Source organism: Mya arenaria, chromosome 15, assembly GCF_026914265.1.
Source record: "Mya arenaria isolate MELC-2E11 chromosome 15, ASM2691426v1".
NCBI lineage: Eukaryota > Metazoa > Mollusca > Bivalvia > Myida > Myidae > Mya > Mya arenaria.
This window is the reverse complement of record NC_069136.1, coordinates 35,317,718-35,333,636: the sequence shown is the minus strand read 5'-3', so window position 1 is coordinate 35,333,636 and position 15,919 is coordinate 35,317,718.

Sequence of the window (15,919 nt, the reverse complement as noted above, 5' to 3'; positions counted from 1 at the left end):
GACAAAAAATCAGATAGGACAACAACAACAACAACAACAACAACAACAACAACAACAACAACAACAACAACAACTTTTAATGCATTCAGGCAATAATGCCTATAGCATACAAACAGTTTATGAGCAAACAGGTAGAACTTAGCGAGAAGCATAAAAATAAAATGTGAACATAAAGATAAATGATTGTTAGTCAGTAGTAGTTAATTATTTTGCAATTAAAGGTAAATCTAGAATGCTTAAATAGAACATTTTGTTATTAACAATTTGATAGAACAAAAATTAATTCACCAAAGTCCGAGTGTTTGTTTAACAGAAGTTAGATGTAGTAGTATTTATCCAGTCGTGAATATCTTGAGCTAACTCGTGTTTTTGTATGTACTCAATGACTTGACACCCACGTGCTATGTGGTACTACACCCAACTTTCTATGAATGAAAAGTATTATACATTTGTGAATGACATTCCAACCATGAATATAGAGTGAATTAGTTGCAGCAATGTATGGTAAGTTGCAATATTTTGTATGGTATTATTCAAATGTAGACTGTCCAACTGGTGAGATTGAATAATGATGTTATTTATTTTAAGTTCTTAGGTTATTTGCATGGTATATATATTTTGCTATATTGATGGTTGTGTTAATGGTTTCTTCGCATAATTATTTTGTAAACTTGTGTATATTAGGCCAGTGGCAATAGTTGGTTTAAAGAATTGTTTACGTACATCCCTAAATTTTGGACATACTAAAAGAAAATGGTATTCTGATTCTACTTGGTTTTGACTGCAGTTTGTACAAATTCTCTGTGTTCTTGGAATATTGTTATATCTCCCCGTTTCTATTTGTAGTGTGTGAGAACTGGTTCTAATTTGGTTAATGCTATTCGGTACTTTTTACATTTAATTCGGTCTAGATAATTTTCAAGTACAAATTCGTGTTTAAATAGACAGTATGTTTCAAGTTTACTGGAGTTGTTTATTCTTGAGTACCATGACTGTTTATAGATATCTGTTATTCTTTGAATAATTAATGTGGTGTTAATTTGAGTTCTTGCTTGGTTCACCCATATGTCATTCATTCCGCATTCTTGTAGAATGCTTTTTATATGAAATGCCCAGTTGGCTTTATTAATTGATCCATCGTCCACTGTATTTTTAAGCATACTATACGATTTGAATAATAAAGAGTTTGGGTTACTGTTTAGTAATTTCGACCAGTATTTAATTAGAATGATTTTCCTTTGTATTTCCATTGGGAGAATCCCAAGTTCTCCATTTAGTGCGTCTATATGTGTTGATTTTTTTACACATAAAAGTTTTCTGCAGTATTTGTTATGGATTAGTTTGATGTCTTTACATTCGTGATATCCAATTATCTCTGCGCCATAGTTTAGTATTGGTGCAACTAATGTGTTGAACAATTTTATTTTTTCTGAAATTGGTAAATCAGTTTGATTATAAATTATAAATAGATTGTGCAAAGAGTGTGATGAGTGCTGTGTTATTCTTTTCTGTGTTCTGTACCAATTATTGACTATACGATTTCTATGGGTTGGTTGTTTATGACAAAATCATGTGTTGTTTGTCGTCCTTTTTCGAAAATCATTATTTTAGTTTTGCTTGTATTCAGTTTTAATCCCCACATATCACAGTAATCCTGTATTTGTGTAAGTATGTTCTGTAACGATTGATGAGAGTAGGCGAATACCACTGCATCATCGGCAAAGAGTAACATAAATAATTTTGTTTGGTCTAATGTTATGATGTTTTCATTTTCTACATTAATGCTATCTATTATATCATTGAGGAAAAATAAACACAAAATGCTACTTGCAGGATCCCCTTGTTTAACCCCTATATTTGAAGTTATATACGTTGTATGTTCATTTTGGTTTATTTTGACGCACGATTTTATGGATGAATACATTGATTTTAGTGCCTTAATTAACTTTGAACTAACATTATCTTTCAGTAGTTTTTGCCATAAGAAGGTTCTATCAATTTTGTCAAACATTTTCTCCCAGTCCGAAAAGGCCACATACAATTTTTTCTTTTTTTCAAGCGTTTGAGTAATTAATGCGTGTAGAATAAAGATACAGTCGATTGTTGACTTGCCTTTTTGAAATCCAAATTGATTGTCGATAAACTTGTGTGTTTCCTTTGCCCATTTGGATAATCTATCAGATAATAGAGTTTAGTAATTTTTGCAATTATGTTTATAAGCGTGATGCCACGATAATTTTTGGTTTCGTCTGGATTCCCCCCTTTAAAAATTGGAACAATAATGCCAACCCCCCAAGATTTAGGATATTCTCCTTCGCGCAATAGTTTATTATATAAATCTAACAGAAATGGTGATAGTATTTCAAACGTATCTTTAAACATTTCTGCAGTAATTTTATCAGGCCCTGGGCTTTTTGAATTATTTTGTGAAAATACTGCGTTTTTTAGTTCTGTGATTGAAAAAGGACTATCGAGTGTTTCATTTTGTATATTTCCTTCTGTTGTATTTTCATTTTGTTGGTTGTTTCTGTTTGGTTCGTCTCCGTAGAGCGAATTAAAATGATCGAATAATTCATTTGTTGGCGGTGGCTTTTCTGTTGCTTTTTTAGTCTTATATTGTTTTATAATGTATTTCCAAAACTGTTTTGGGTCTTATTTTGCTAGTTTAGTTATTTTAATTCCCTCGTCCCTTCTATATTTTAATTTATGCTTAGTTTTAATTTTATTATAAATATTTTTGTACCGTATATAAGCTATTCTGTTTTCATGGGATTTGTTTCTAATAAATTTATTTCTATGGGTATTATATTCTTTCCTTGCATTGTTACATTCCTCAGTGAACCATGGATTTCTGGCTCGATTGGTTGTTTTACTTTCTTTACTTTTTGGTGTTTTTATTTTACCAAAAGATTTAGCTGCACATGATTTTATTATCTCAGCAAAGCTATTCACTGATTCATCTATTTGCCTATCATCTAAGTTTAATCTTAATTGTGTAATTACGTTAATTTTGGAGTTGATTTCGTTTTTAAAATGTTCTGTTTGATTTACATCGTATTTTATGTATGTTTCTGGCACGGAATCATCATTAATATTTTCGTTTGAATTGATGTTGCTCTTCAATGTAAAAATGAGTGCACAGTGATCTGAAAATTCATTTGGAGCTGAAATTTCGAAGTCATGTATGAAGACAAAGTTGGTCCTGTTTAGCAACAAATAATCTACAGTGCTTGATCCGATTAGACCGTTGAAAGTGTAATTCCCAACGTTTGCGTCGTTGTCAAGGCGACCGTTGCCAATCAATAAGTTTGTTGACTTACATAATGCTATTAACTTTTTGCCATAGTCATCAATAATGACGTCTTTATTACTTCGTTTTGGGATTTCTGTTGTATCCAAGAAAGTATTATAATCGACATCAAGGTATCTATCAAATGCAATAAAATCCTTACAGTTCGATGTTCTACTGTTCATGTCTCCTGTTAAGAGCAATATACCTTTAATATGATATTTTTCTATATCTGTTTTTAGCAATTCAAACAAATCAATCTCATTTTGATCAATAATACGAGAGTTTTTGGGTGGAATATATACAGCACAAATATATACATCTTTTTCTATTTCAAGCAAAGTTTTACAAATTTTAAACCAAATAATACCACTTTGATTCAGTTCTTCAATCGATATTTTTGTTTTGAGTTCTTGTTTATGATAAATTGTCAATCCACCACTCGCACGTCCTTTACGTGTATTTCTGGATTTGTTTCCAAATAAATGTTTACAATCATAACCTTCAATATCTGATAACCAGGTTTCACTCAAAACAATAATATCATAGATTTTAAGGTAACAGAGAAAATCAGGATCTGCTAATTTGCGCACTAAACCGTTCACATTCCAGCTAACTATCTTCAGTTGCTTCTCTTGACGTCCCTAGTTCCCGGAAGTGGCTTCCGCAGTCTCTCCTTCAATTGGTGGTGGGCAATACAGCTTGTTGTTAATGCATAGTTTGTCGCCATACATTCGTACGTGCTGTCCACGGGCGCGAGCGTTATCCATGACGTCACGAAGTGCTCTCCGTGCATCACGTATTTCCTTCGGACGCTGTGGCCCGACACCATAACCTTTTCCTCGCAGGACTTGTGAACGTTTTGCCGATTCTACCATGACCTTTTCTATTTCCTGGAAATAGTGGAAGTTCACAACCATTGGCCTGGGCGTTTTTGTGTTTGGACCTAGTGTCGCCGGGATTCTATGGGCTCGTTCAAATGTCATTGCTGTTGCATCGACTTCAAGCTCATCGGATATGAACTTTTTACCAAATTGTTACGATTCTCCGGGCTTCCATGGTTTGTTTGCTCAGAGATTCCCCAAAACATCAAGTTGTTTCTGTTGTTGTGCAGTACTGGTGCTATTTCACTGTTGTTATGCAGTAATTGTGCTAGTTCACTGTTGTGATGCAGTATTATTGCTATTTCACTGTAATTATGCAGTACTGGTGCTATTTCACTGTTGTGATGCAGTATTTGTGCTATTTCATTGTTGTGACGCAGTACTGGGGCTATTTCACTGTTGTGATGCAGTACTGGTGCTTAAACAATTAATATTTAGAACAGGACCTTAATTTAGGCTTGGAGCTAAACAAAATAGACTCTGTTTTCCCATGTGTTAAGACAATTTATTTTTTTATAATTAAATAATCATTGAATAACTCCAGGTCATCTAAGAACTCCTTTTCAATGAACGACTTATTTCTACCTGCAACAAATATACCAGAATCATCTGCATAAAGTAGATATATCTTTTTGACCACATCTGACATATCATTTACATGAATTAAAAAAAACAGCTGGGTTAGAAAAGATCCCTTCGGAACAATACATGACTTTTGTATTATTACAAAATGATGAAAATATTCCATCAACATTCACGAGCTGGTGTCTATCAGATAATTATATTTTTAAACAATCTTATAATAATGTGGTAGATACCTAACGCTTCCATTCTCATAAGAAGAATGGGTTTGGCTACAGTATCAAAATGCAGAACCTTAGGCCAGCCATAGAAATATTTCTAACAGGTGTAGTTTACATTATTTCCAATAGGTGTGATTGACGAAGGTGAAGTTGACACTTTTACCAACATGTGTGGTTGAAACACTATCAACATGTGGCAAACATGTTTGGTTGATACAAGTATCGTTAACACTACAAGCAACAGGTTTGGTTGACACTCTTACAAATATGTGTCGATGAAACTATTACCAGTAACAAACCGCAAAATGAAAAGGGAAAACGCAACTTTCCCTTTTCATCATGGTAACATTTTTATTCAACAGAAACCCTTTGTAATGTCCTCAAAGCATTTCTGTAGGATTAGAAATATCTTTGGGAATATTACCAAACACTTCATAGTATAGTATTGAAGAGTTGTAGTGTGGTTTTCAACATTCTGGTAATATTCCCAAAAGTATCCATAGTATGCCAGGTTTTCTGGGAATATTACCAATTTGATCTTGAAAATTTGGTATCATTACCAAAACATTTTGAAAATATTTCCAAACACTTTGTAGTATAGTATTGAAAGTTGTGGTGGGGGTTTCAACATTTGTGGGAACATTCCCAAAATAATCGATACTATGCCGAGAGATTTTCTAAAATATTCTTCAACTATGAAAAGTCACAAATATTTGGTAATATTCCCCAAAAAATGATGAACATTTTCTGCTAGGATTCTGAATTTAATGTCCAGGTTTTCTGGGAATATTACCAATTTGATCTTGAAAATTTGGTAACATTACCAAAACATTTTGAAAATAATTCCAAACACTTTGTAATATAGTATTGAAAGTTGTGGTGGGGGGTTCAACATTTGTGGGAACATTCCCAAAATAATCGATACTATGTCGAGAGATTTTCTAAAATATTCTTCAACTATGAAAAGTCACAAATATTTGGTAATATTCCCAACATAAGTGATGAACATGTTGTGCTAGGATTCTGAATATAATGTCCAGGTTTTCTGGGAATATTACCAATTTGATCTTGAAAATTTGGTAACATTACCAAAACATTTTGAAAATATTTCCAAACACTTGTAATATAGTATTGAAGAGTTATGGTGTATTTTTAACATTTCTGGTAATATTTCCAAAAGTATCCATAGTATGTTGAGAGGTTTTCTAAAAATTAATAAAAACTAGGGGTTGTCACAAATATTTGGTAATTTTTCTGAATTATGAACATTTTCGGCTAACATTCTAAAAATCATCTTGGAAATAACGTCCAGGTTTTCTGGGAATATTACCAAAGTTAATCTTGAAATTTCTGGTAACATTACCAAAACCTTTCGGGAATATTACCAAACATTTTATAGTATAGTATTAACAGTTATAGTGGGGGTTTTAACATTTTTGGGAACATTCCCAAAACTATCGATATTATGCCCAGAGATTTTAAAAATATTCTTCAACTAGGAAAAGTCACAAATATTTGGTAATATTCCCAAAATAAATGATGAACATTTTCTTCTAGGATTCTGAATAAAATGTCCAGGTTTTCTGGGAATATTACCAATTTGATCGTTATATTTGGTAACATTACCAAAATTATTTGAGAATATTACCAGATGAACTGAAACAAACTAATTCAACAAAAAGCCTTTGAAAACTCTACAAATAGTTTCTGTAGGACCAAACAGTTCATAGTATAGTATTGAGAACTTTCCCAAAATAATCCAGATTATGCCGAGAGATTTTCTATATCATTCTTAAACTAGGAATAGTCACAAATATTTGGTAATATTCCCAAAATGAATTACGAACATTTTCCGTTATCGTTCTCAAATTCATTCTGAATACAATTATATTATCTTGAAATATTTGGTAACATTACCAAAACATTTTTGGGCATATCAAAAGATGAATTGAAATAAAATAATCCAAAAGAAAAAGCTCCACGTGGGCTGCTGTAGGACATGAAACATTCTGGGAATTTTACCAAAATCTTCATTGCATAGTATTGAAATTAACAGCAGGTTTTTCAGCATGTTTGTAATATTCCCAGAATAATCTATAGTATGACTAAACTTGTTCTAAACATTTCTAAAACATGCAATATTCGCAAATGTTTGGTAATATTTCCAATAAAAATATAAAAATATAAACATTTTATAATAAGAGATGTTTGTCAAACATTAATCCCCACCACCCCCTGAGCGCCATGTTGTCAGGATTATTTGAACAATCGAAATATGCATGGACGTAAATGACAGCTGATTGGTCATTGCCATTGGATGACTTTAAGGCAATTTAAAGATTATGACCATTCAAAGTGTGAGGATAGTAGACATAGTGTTCAATCGTGTTCAGATGATAACAGATATTTGCAGATAAAATGTGTCCTCTTAGAAGGGAATAAGTAAATACGACAACATTTTAATGGCGAATATGAGTTATGACCATGACGTTTGACTCTAATAAGTGTTGATTGATAGAACGACACAGATTACATATTCCTGGTTGTTTAAACCTACTAGAATGTTATTTCAGTATTACAGGTATGTCTCTTGCAATTTTACAATTTGACAATAATTATTTTAAATACAAGTGTGGACTTTCGCATATTATGATTTAAAAAAACACAGAAAAGAACAGAACAGACGTTTATAAGTCATATACATCAGAACGTCTAAACACATACACTTAGGTTTTTGATATCAAATGCTTGTACATGGTTAGTGCTGTGGTTAAAGACACAAATATGTTGACGTAAAGGCAGCAATATCAGAGGATGAACTAAATTAATTATAATAATAATAATTATTAGGAATAACATTACGAATACATTCTGAATCTTTAACATAATCGCAGAGCTTAACCAGCTCACATTTATTGACAGAGTTAAATATATTTCTGGGAATATTACCAACTAAATCTTGAAAGGTTTGGTAACATAACCAAAACAATCCGGGGATTCTTCAAACTTTTCCAACATCCAGTCAACTCTACAGTTGAAATCCTTCGTCTATACTTTTTCTCTAGCCCTGATGATCTGGCTCTGGGATACATTGCTATGAAAACATCATCTCCTACATGGCTGTAGACATTGCACTTCCCCTGTTTTCTTAAGCTTTAATAACCTCCGAACTGGTCTGCCTTTTCCTGTTTTACTTGTCTGAAAAATAATTATAATTGATAAAACATTATCTATGAACTTTTTCTACAAGCAATTAAAATTTAACACGGTGCATAAATATGAACTGGTATGCCTTTTCCTGTTTTACTTGTCTGAACAATAATTATAATTGCTAACATGTCTATGAACTGTTTTTTTAAGCAATTAAAATTTAACACGGTGCATAAATATGATCTATTTGTTTATTGTTCTTTATTATTTAAAATATAATACATGACTTTATGGGGTAACTTAATTGTAAAAAGTACAGTCTTCTGCAGCAAATTTTCCCATTTTTGTAGGCAGTTGAATACATACATGTATGGGTTTCTTTTGTGTTGATGTATGAAGTGGCTGTGTGGGTTCCTCTGGACTAACAACAGCCAATGGTTCATCGGACTCCTGAATTAAACCGTCATTTTAGTATTGTATCATGACTTTTTTCAGTTTTACTTCTTTATGTGCAAAATTAAATATAATGTCAAGAGTTTGTGCCTTCCAAACTTATCATTCTAATAAAGGTTACACAGGGTCACTGCTTATCAACATTTCTGTGATAATGATCTGAAGCAACATATAAGCCACAGTCTTATAAATACTCCTGACTGCCCAGCTGGTATTCAATGCCAATGCACATGTTTCAAACGAGCTGTACATCTTATTTTTAACTTGTTTGTCGTTCATTAAATTTCTTTTGATTCAGTTAACTTGAACTTTTAAGTTGAAGAATTAATTTTGTTGTATACTATTATACTTACATACAGTTTAGAATGATCTCTATTTGTGGGATATTATACATTTTTAATAATAAGAGCTATCACTAAATGTCATGAATATCCCCAAACGCCCAAGTCAACTCATTTTAAATACGACCTCGTATGACAAAATTGAAGACCGAACACAAGCTATCGCCAGTTAGGCTGATAAAGAAATCATACGAAAAAAATGACTTAGATGTCCCTTTATCAATTTCAAGAACTGTAAAGAAAACATTGTGATTTCAGTTTAACCTTTAAATTTATCAATTAGTGTAGGCCAATTCTCTATGTATGCAAATATTTACCACATTCTCAAGATCATTTTGATACATGCAATAACTCACCACAAGCTTAACACTGCAGTATCAGTCAAAACAAAGATCATCTGGAAATACACACATTCAACAGCCCAGCAGGATGGCCCACTAAGTGGTAATTAATTGACTGGTACAATTTCATGGTGATTTCATGGACTGATTAGCCTTTTTCTCAAAATGAGGAGTAAATGGGAGGCAATTTCTCTGAATTGTAGAGCGCAATGGACTTAGTTTAATGGCACAAGCTAATTTTTATTTTTCGCCAACTACCTTAGGATAACGGCAATCTACATGCCAATGGTACTTACTAAAATATTAAAATTCTAACCCTTGTAGAAAATTAGTTTTCAGTTTAACCGCACAAAGGCATATATTTATAAACCTATTTACCACTAAACACGAGGTTATGAACACTTGCAGTCCTACAGTTAATGCAGCTACTGAGCATCAAGCTGATGCTCGGCTTATCAGTGGAACTAATCTAACATAACTGTAAACTGACCACTTGACCCTTTCCCTGCTGGGAGCTGTTTGCCTGACTAATTTGAGAGTAATAGCTGTTCTTGTCTTGAGATTTGGGCCATTTTATGTTAGGAGGTTTTTCTTGGTATTTCAACTTTCGCTATCTTGATTATTAAAAAAATATTATTATCGAATGCTTTTGTATAAATTTATTATATCATAGTTATTATTATTATTATTATTATTATTATTATTATTATTATTATTATTATTATTATTATTATATACGGTAGTCCAAAATCCACTATACTGACGTCCATCAAGTATCATTGTGCAATGTTTAAATGACGTCATAAAACAAGTTTGTTATGAATGTAACATTTATTACGAAATCATGTATCTTTTAAGTGATTTAAACCATTGATATATATCTTAATAACATGTTGATCCGGAATGTCTTATTCAACTGTTGTTGATGTTTTAAGATATTGATTTCAGTCAGTAAGCGCCTCGTGCGACTTTAGTCGAATTCCATCTCCCTAATCAAAACGCACTACTGATAAGTTATTACCCTATTATAAGATGCTTTAATATACATATATTTTCTTTTTCGCAAAGAGAAAATAATATGGAGAAAATATATATTTCTGGAAAAATGCTCTACATACATTGTATTACAAAAACATGTAATAAAAGTTCAGTGACTGCTGTGATTAAAAATTTACATCAACTGTGCATGTAGGAGTGCAAACGATCAGAAAAAGTTGGATAATTTTAAATATTATATTAAAATAAAATGAGTCATATAACGTTCAACTATACTGGTATGATATCAAAAGTCTGGACATAGTGGTTTAAGATACAGTATTGCTTTGTTGTGATCATTTCTCATATGATGATATTAAACTGCTTTGAAACAAGTATTATATATATATTGAAATAAGGTAGCAATGTTTTATGATAATTCCGAAAGCAAATACAAAATAGTTAATGAGATATATATATATATATATATAATATGGAAAGCTTCCATGCAGTGTGTTTAATCACTCTTCTAATGAAGAATGTTCTCACACAACAATGCAAATTAAAAAGAGAAATCTTACAAAGAAAACTAACAAGTTCTCTCAACGTAAAAAATAAACAGAGCGTGATTTTGAATCCCTTGGACAAAATGAAAATTAATCGTCGATATTTAATTGCAAAATTCGAAGAATGTAAGAAAGACAACGTAATACAATTATCGGAAATTCAGATTCAACTTATAAATCAGTCCGTAGCTTCGTATTGTTCCAAACAAGCTTCAGACTTCTGAAACCTCATATATTTGGTATGATCATAAATATCAGATAACAGTTTGCCTGTACATATCTTTTAAACCTTGTTTTTGTATTTCAGTAAGCTTACATTGTGTTTACATTTTGTAAATATTTGTACATTTTATGATTGAGTTATTTTTTATTTACTTTTGCTTTGCCTTAAAGCCTATTTTATTTTAGTAAGTTACTAATTTAAGTTTCATTTTGTGAACACAGAGAATCGGTCAATAGCGAAGTCGGGAATCTAGTCTTGGTCTCTCGAGAGCCATTCCAGTATGCTAAGCTGTTACCCTACATAACTCATTATTAAAGTTCTTCCTGTGATTTCTGTGATGGAGTTTTTTTTATTTATCCACTCCTCTGTGCATAAAGCCTGACATATTTGAGAAAGTGCCGTCTTTGGTATTCATGAAATATTACATTTATACCCTTTATTGTCACTTGATAACAGTTCGAAGGCCATCATGCTTTGGCTCATATACTCTGTGTTTATTATATTTTTTTTTTCAATTTTGTTTTCATAATTTGTTTGTATGCAATACCCCTTCTTACAACAACATTTGTGTCCAGCATAAGCTGACTCAGAGTCTGATATAGTGACATCCTTGTAGGAAATATAAATCCACTTTTAAATGTTTGCTATAGGTTGTTTAGCATATATTATAAAGTATTCCGATCAAGAAAATGTCTTGTAAATGACGAAAACGAATGATAGAAGTATTATTATTTTCTTGAATAGATAACTTTTAGCAGATACTTTAGGTTTATTTTAATGATATGGAAAGAAACATAGAACAATAAAAAAGTATTGAACCTGCTCCATGTTTACTGATGGAACATTTTCCAATTATGTTAATCATGTTCTCGATGACTTTTTTTATTTAAGCATACTTTAAATGTACAGTTCATAATATACACTTAGTTGTTTGTCATTCACGTTGTGAATAAATTGTTTAAAACTGTATATGTGTTATAACCGAAAAATATTCAATACTGATATTCATTTAAATGCCCCAGTCTGAGAGGCAAATAGATTTCACTTGTCTGTCTGTTCGTCGGTTCATCCAGCTGTCACAAAACATTTTGTCACACGTATCTCCGGCAGTAAATTAGCAAGAGTCGTAAAACCAGCATGTCTAGTTTTGCATCTTAAGTTCTATTTGTCTGTTGGCTGTTTGTATGTTTGTCAAATAATCATATTTGTATTTCACTTCATCTGGTAACATCGCCGAATTGTTTTGGTTATGTTACCAAACCGTTCAATATTTAGTTGGTAATATTCCCAGAAATATATTTAACTCTGTCAATAAATGTGAGCTGGTTAAGCTCTGCGATTATGTTAAAGAATCAGTATGTATTCGTAATGCTATTCCTAATAATTATTGTTATTATTAATTTAGTTTATCCTCTGACACTGCTGCCTTTACGTCAACATATTTGTGTCTTTAACCATAGCACTAACCATGTACAAGCATTTGATATCAAAAACCTAAGTGTATGTGTATAGACGATGTTTTGATGTATATGACTTATAAACGTCTGTTCTGTTCTTTTCTGTGTTTTTTTTTTATGCCCCCGAAGGTGGGCATATTAAAATTGCACCGTCCGTCCGTCCGTCCGGCTCTGTAACTTTCCCTTGTATGGACTGATTTTAAAATAATTTGCCACATGTGTTCCACATACCAAGACGACGTGTGGCATGCAACACTAGTGTCCCTATCTCAAAGGTCAAGGTCACACTTAGTGTTTATTCACAATGGAGTGCTGCATATAAGGACATAGAGTATAGGTTGTCGTGTCCGGGCTGTAACTTTTCCTTGTATGGACAGATTTTAAAATAACTTGCCACATGTGTACCACATACCAAGACGACGTGTCGCGTGCAAGACCCGTGTCCCTACCTCAAAGGTCAAGGTCACACATAGTGTTTATTCACCATAGAGTGCTGCATATCAGGACATAGAGTATAGGTCGTCGTGTCCGGGCTGTAACTTTCCCTTGTATGGACAGATTTTAAAAGAACTTGCCACATGTGTACCACATACCAAGACGACGTGTCGCGTGCAAGACCCGTGTCCCTACCTCAAAGGTCAAGGTCACACTTAGTGTTTATTCACAATGGAGTGCTGCATATAAGGACATAGACTATATGTTGTCGTGTCCGGGCTGTAACTTTCCCTTGTATGGACAGATTTTAAAATAACTTGCCAAATGTGTTCCACATACCAAGACGATGTGTCGCGTGCAAAACCTGTGTCCCTACCTCAAAGGTCAAGGTCACACATAGTGTTTATTCACAATGGAGTGCTGCATATAAGGACATAGAGTATAGGTTGTCGTGTCCGGGCTGGTACTTTCTCTTGTATGGACAGATTTTAAAATAACTTGCCACATGTGTTCCACATACCAAGACGATGTGTCGCGTGCAAGACCCGTGTCCCTACCTCAAAGGTCAAGGTCACACTTAGTGTTTATTTACAATGGAGTGCTGCATATCAGGACATAGAGTATAGGTTGTCGTGTCCGGACTGTAACTTTCCCTTGTATGGACAGATTTTAAAAGAACTTGCCACATGTGTTCCATATACCAAGATGACGTGTCGCATGCAAAACCCGCGTCCCTACCTCAAAGGTCAAGGTCACACTTAGTGTTTATTCACAATGGAGTGCTGCATATCAGGACATAGAGTATAGGTTGTCGTGTCCGAGCTGTTACTTTCTCTTGTATGGACAGATTTTAAAATAACTTGCCACATGTGTTCCACATACCAAGGCGACGTGTCGCGTGCAAGACCCGTGTCCCTACCTCAAAGGTCAAGGTCACACATAGTGTTTATTCACCATGGAATGCTGCATATAAGGACATAGAGTATAGGTTGTCGTGTCCGGGCTGTAACTTTCCCTTGTATGGACAGATTTTAAAATAACTTGCCACATGTATTCCACATACCAAGACGATGTGTCGCGTGCAAGACCCGTGTCCCTACCTCAAAGGTCAAGGTCACAGTGTTTATTCACAATGGAGTGCTGCATACAAGGACGTAGGGTATAGGTTGTCGTGTCCGAGCTGTAACTTTCCCTTGTATGGACAGATTTTAAAATAACTTGCTACATGTGTTCCACATACGAAGATGACGTGTCCTGTGCAAGACCCATGTCCCTACCTCTAAAGTGAAAGTGTTTATTCACAAGGGAATTCTGAATATAAGGACATAACAGTGTGTGTTGTCAAGTATGGGTGGTATTTTTTTATGTTCAGAGGAAATTTAAAATAACTTGCTATATGTATTTGACACATAAAGGCAAGATCAGCTTTTCATGTACTGACCTTGTTCGTAGGTCAATGTCACATTCGGGGGCATTCGTCACATACTGTGACAGCTCTTGTTTAATCATAATATGCGAAAGTCCACACTTGTATTTAAAAAAATTATTGTCAAATTGTAAAATTGCAAGAGACATACCTGTAATACTGAAATAACATTCTAGTAGGTTTAAACAACCAGGAATATGTAATCTATATCGTTCTATCAATCAACACTTATTAGAGTCAAACGTCACGGTCATAACTCATATTCGCCATTAAAATGTTGTCGTATTTACTTATTCCCTTCTAAGAGGACACATTTTATCTGCAAATATCTGTTATCATCTGAACACGATTGAACACTATGTCTACTATCCTCACACTTTGAATGGTCATAATCTTTAAATTGCCTTAAAGTCATCCAATGGCAATGACCAATCAGCTGTCATTTCAGTCCATGCGTATTTCGATTGTTCAAATAATCCTGACAACATGGCGCTCAGGGGGTGGTGGGGATTAATGTTTGACAAACATCTCTTGTTATAAAATGTTTATATTTTAATTGGAAATATTACCAAACATTTGCGAATATTGCATGTTTAAGAAATGTTTAGAACAATTTTAGTCATACTATAGATTATTCTGGGAATATTACAAACCTGCTGAAAAACCTGCTGTTAATTTCAATACTATGCAATGAAGATTTTGGTAATATTCCCAGAATACTTCATGTCCTACAGCAGCCCACGTGGAGCTTTTTCTTTTGGATTATTTTATTTCAATTCATCTTTTGATATGCCCAAAACAGTTTTGGGTAATCAAATATTTCAAGATAATATAATTGTATTCAGGATGAATTTGAGAACGATAACGGAAAATGTTCGTTATTCATTTTGGGAATATTACCAAATATATGTGACTATTCCTAGTTTAAGAATGATATAGAAAATATCTCGGCATAATATGGATTATTTTGGGAATGTTCTCAAAAATGTTGAAAAGCCCAAGTTTTCAATACTATACTATGAACTGTTTGGTTTGTGGAGTTTTCAAAGGCTTTTTGTTGAATTAGTCTGTTTCAGTTCATCTGGTAATATTCTCAAATAATTTTGGTAATGTTACCAAATATCACGATCAAATTGGTAATATTCCCAGAAAACCTGGACATTTTATTCAGAATCTAGTAGAAAATTTATTTTGGGAATTTTACCAAATATTTGTGACTTTTCATAGTTGAAGAATATTTTTGAAAATCTCTCGGCATAATATCGATAGTTTTGGGAATGTTCCCAAAAATGTTAAAACCCCCACTATAACTTAAAATACTATACTTTGAAATGTTTGGTAATATTCCCTAAAGGTTTTGGTAATGTTACCAGAAATTTTAAGATTAACTTTGGTAATATTCCCAGAAAACCTGGACATTATTTCCAAGACGAATTTTAAAATGTTAGCCGAAAATGTTCATAATTCTGAAAAATTACCAAATATTTGTGACAACCCCTAGTTTTTATTAATTTTTAGAAAACCTCTCAACATACTATGGATACTTTTGGGAATATTACCAGAAATGTTGAAAACC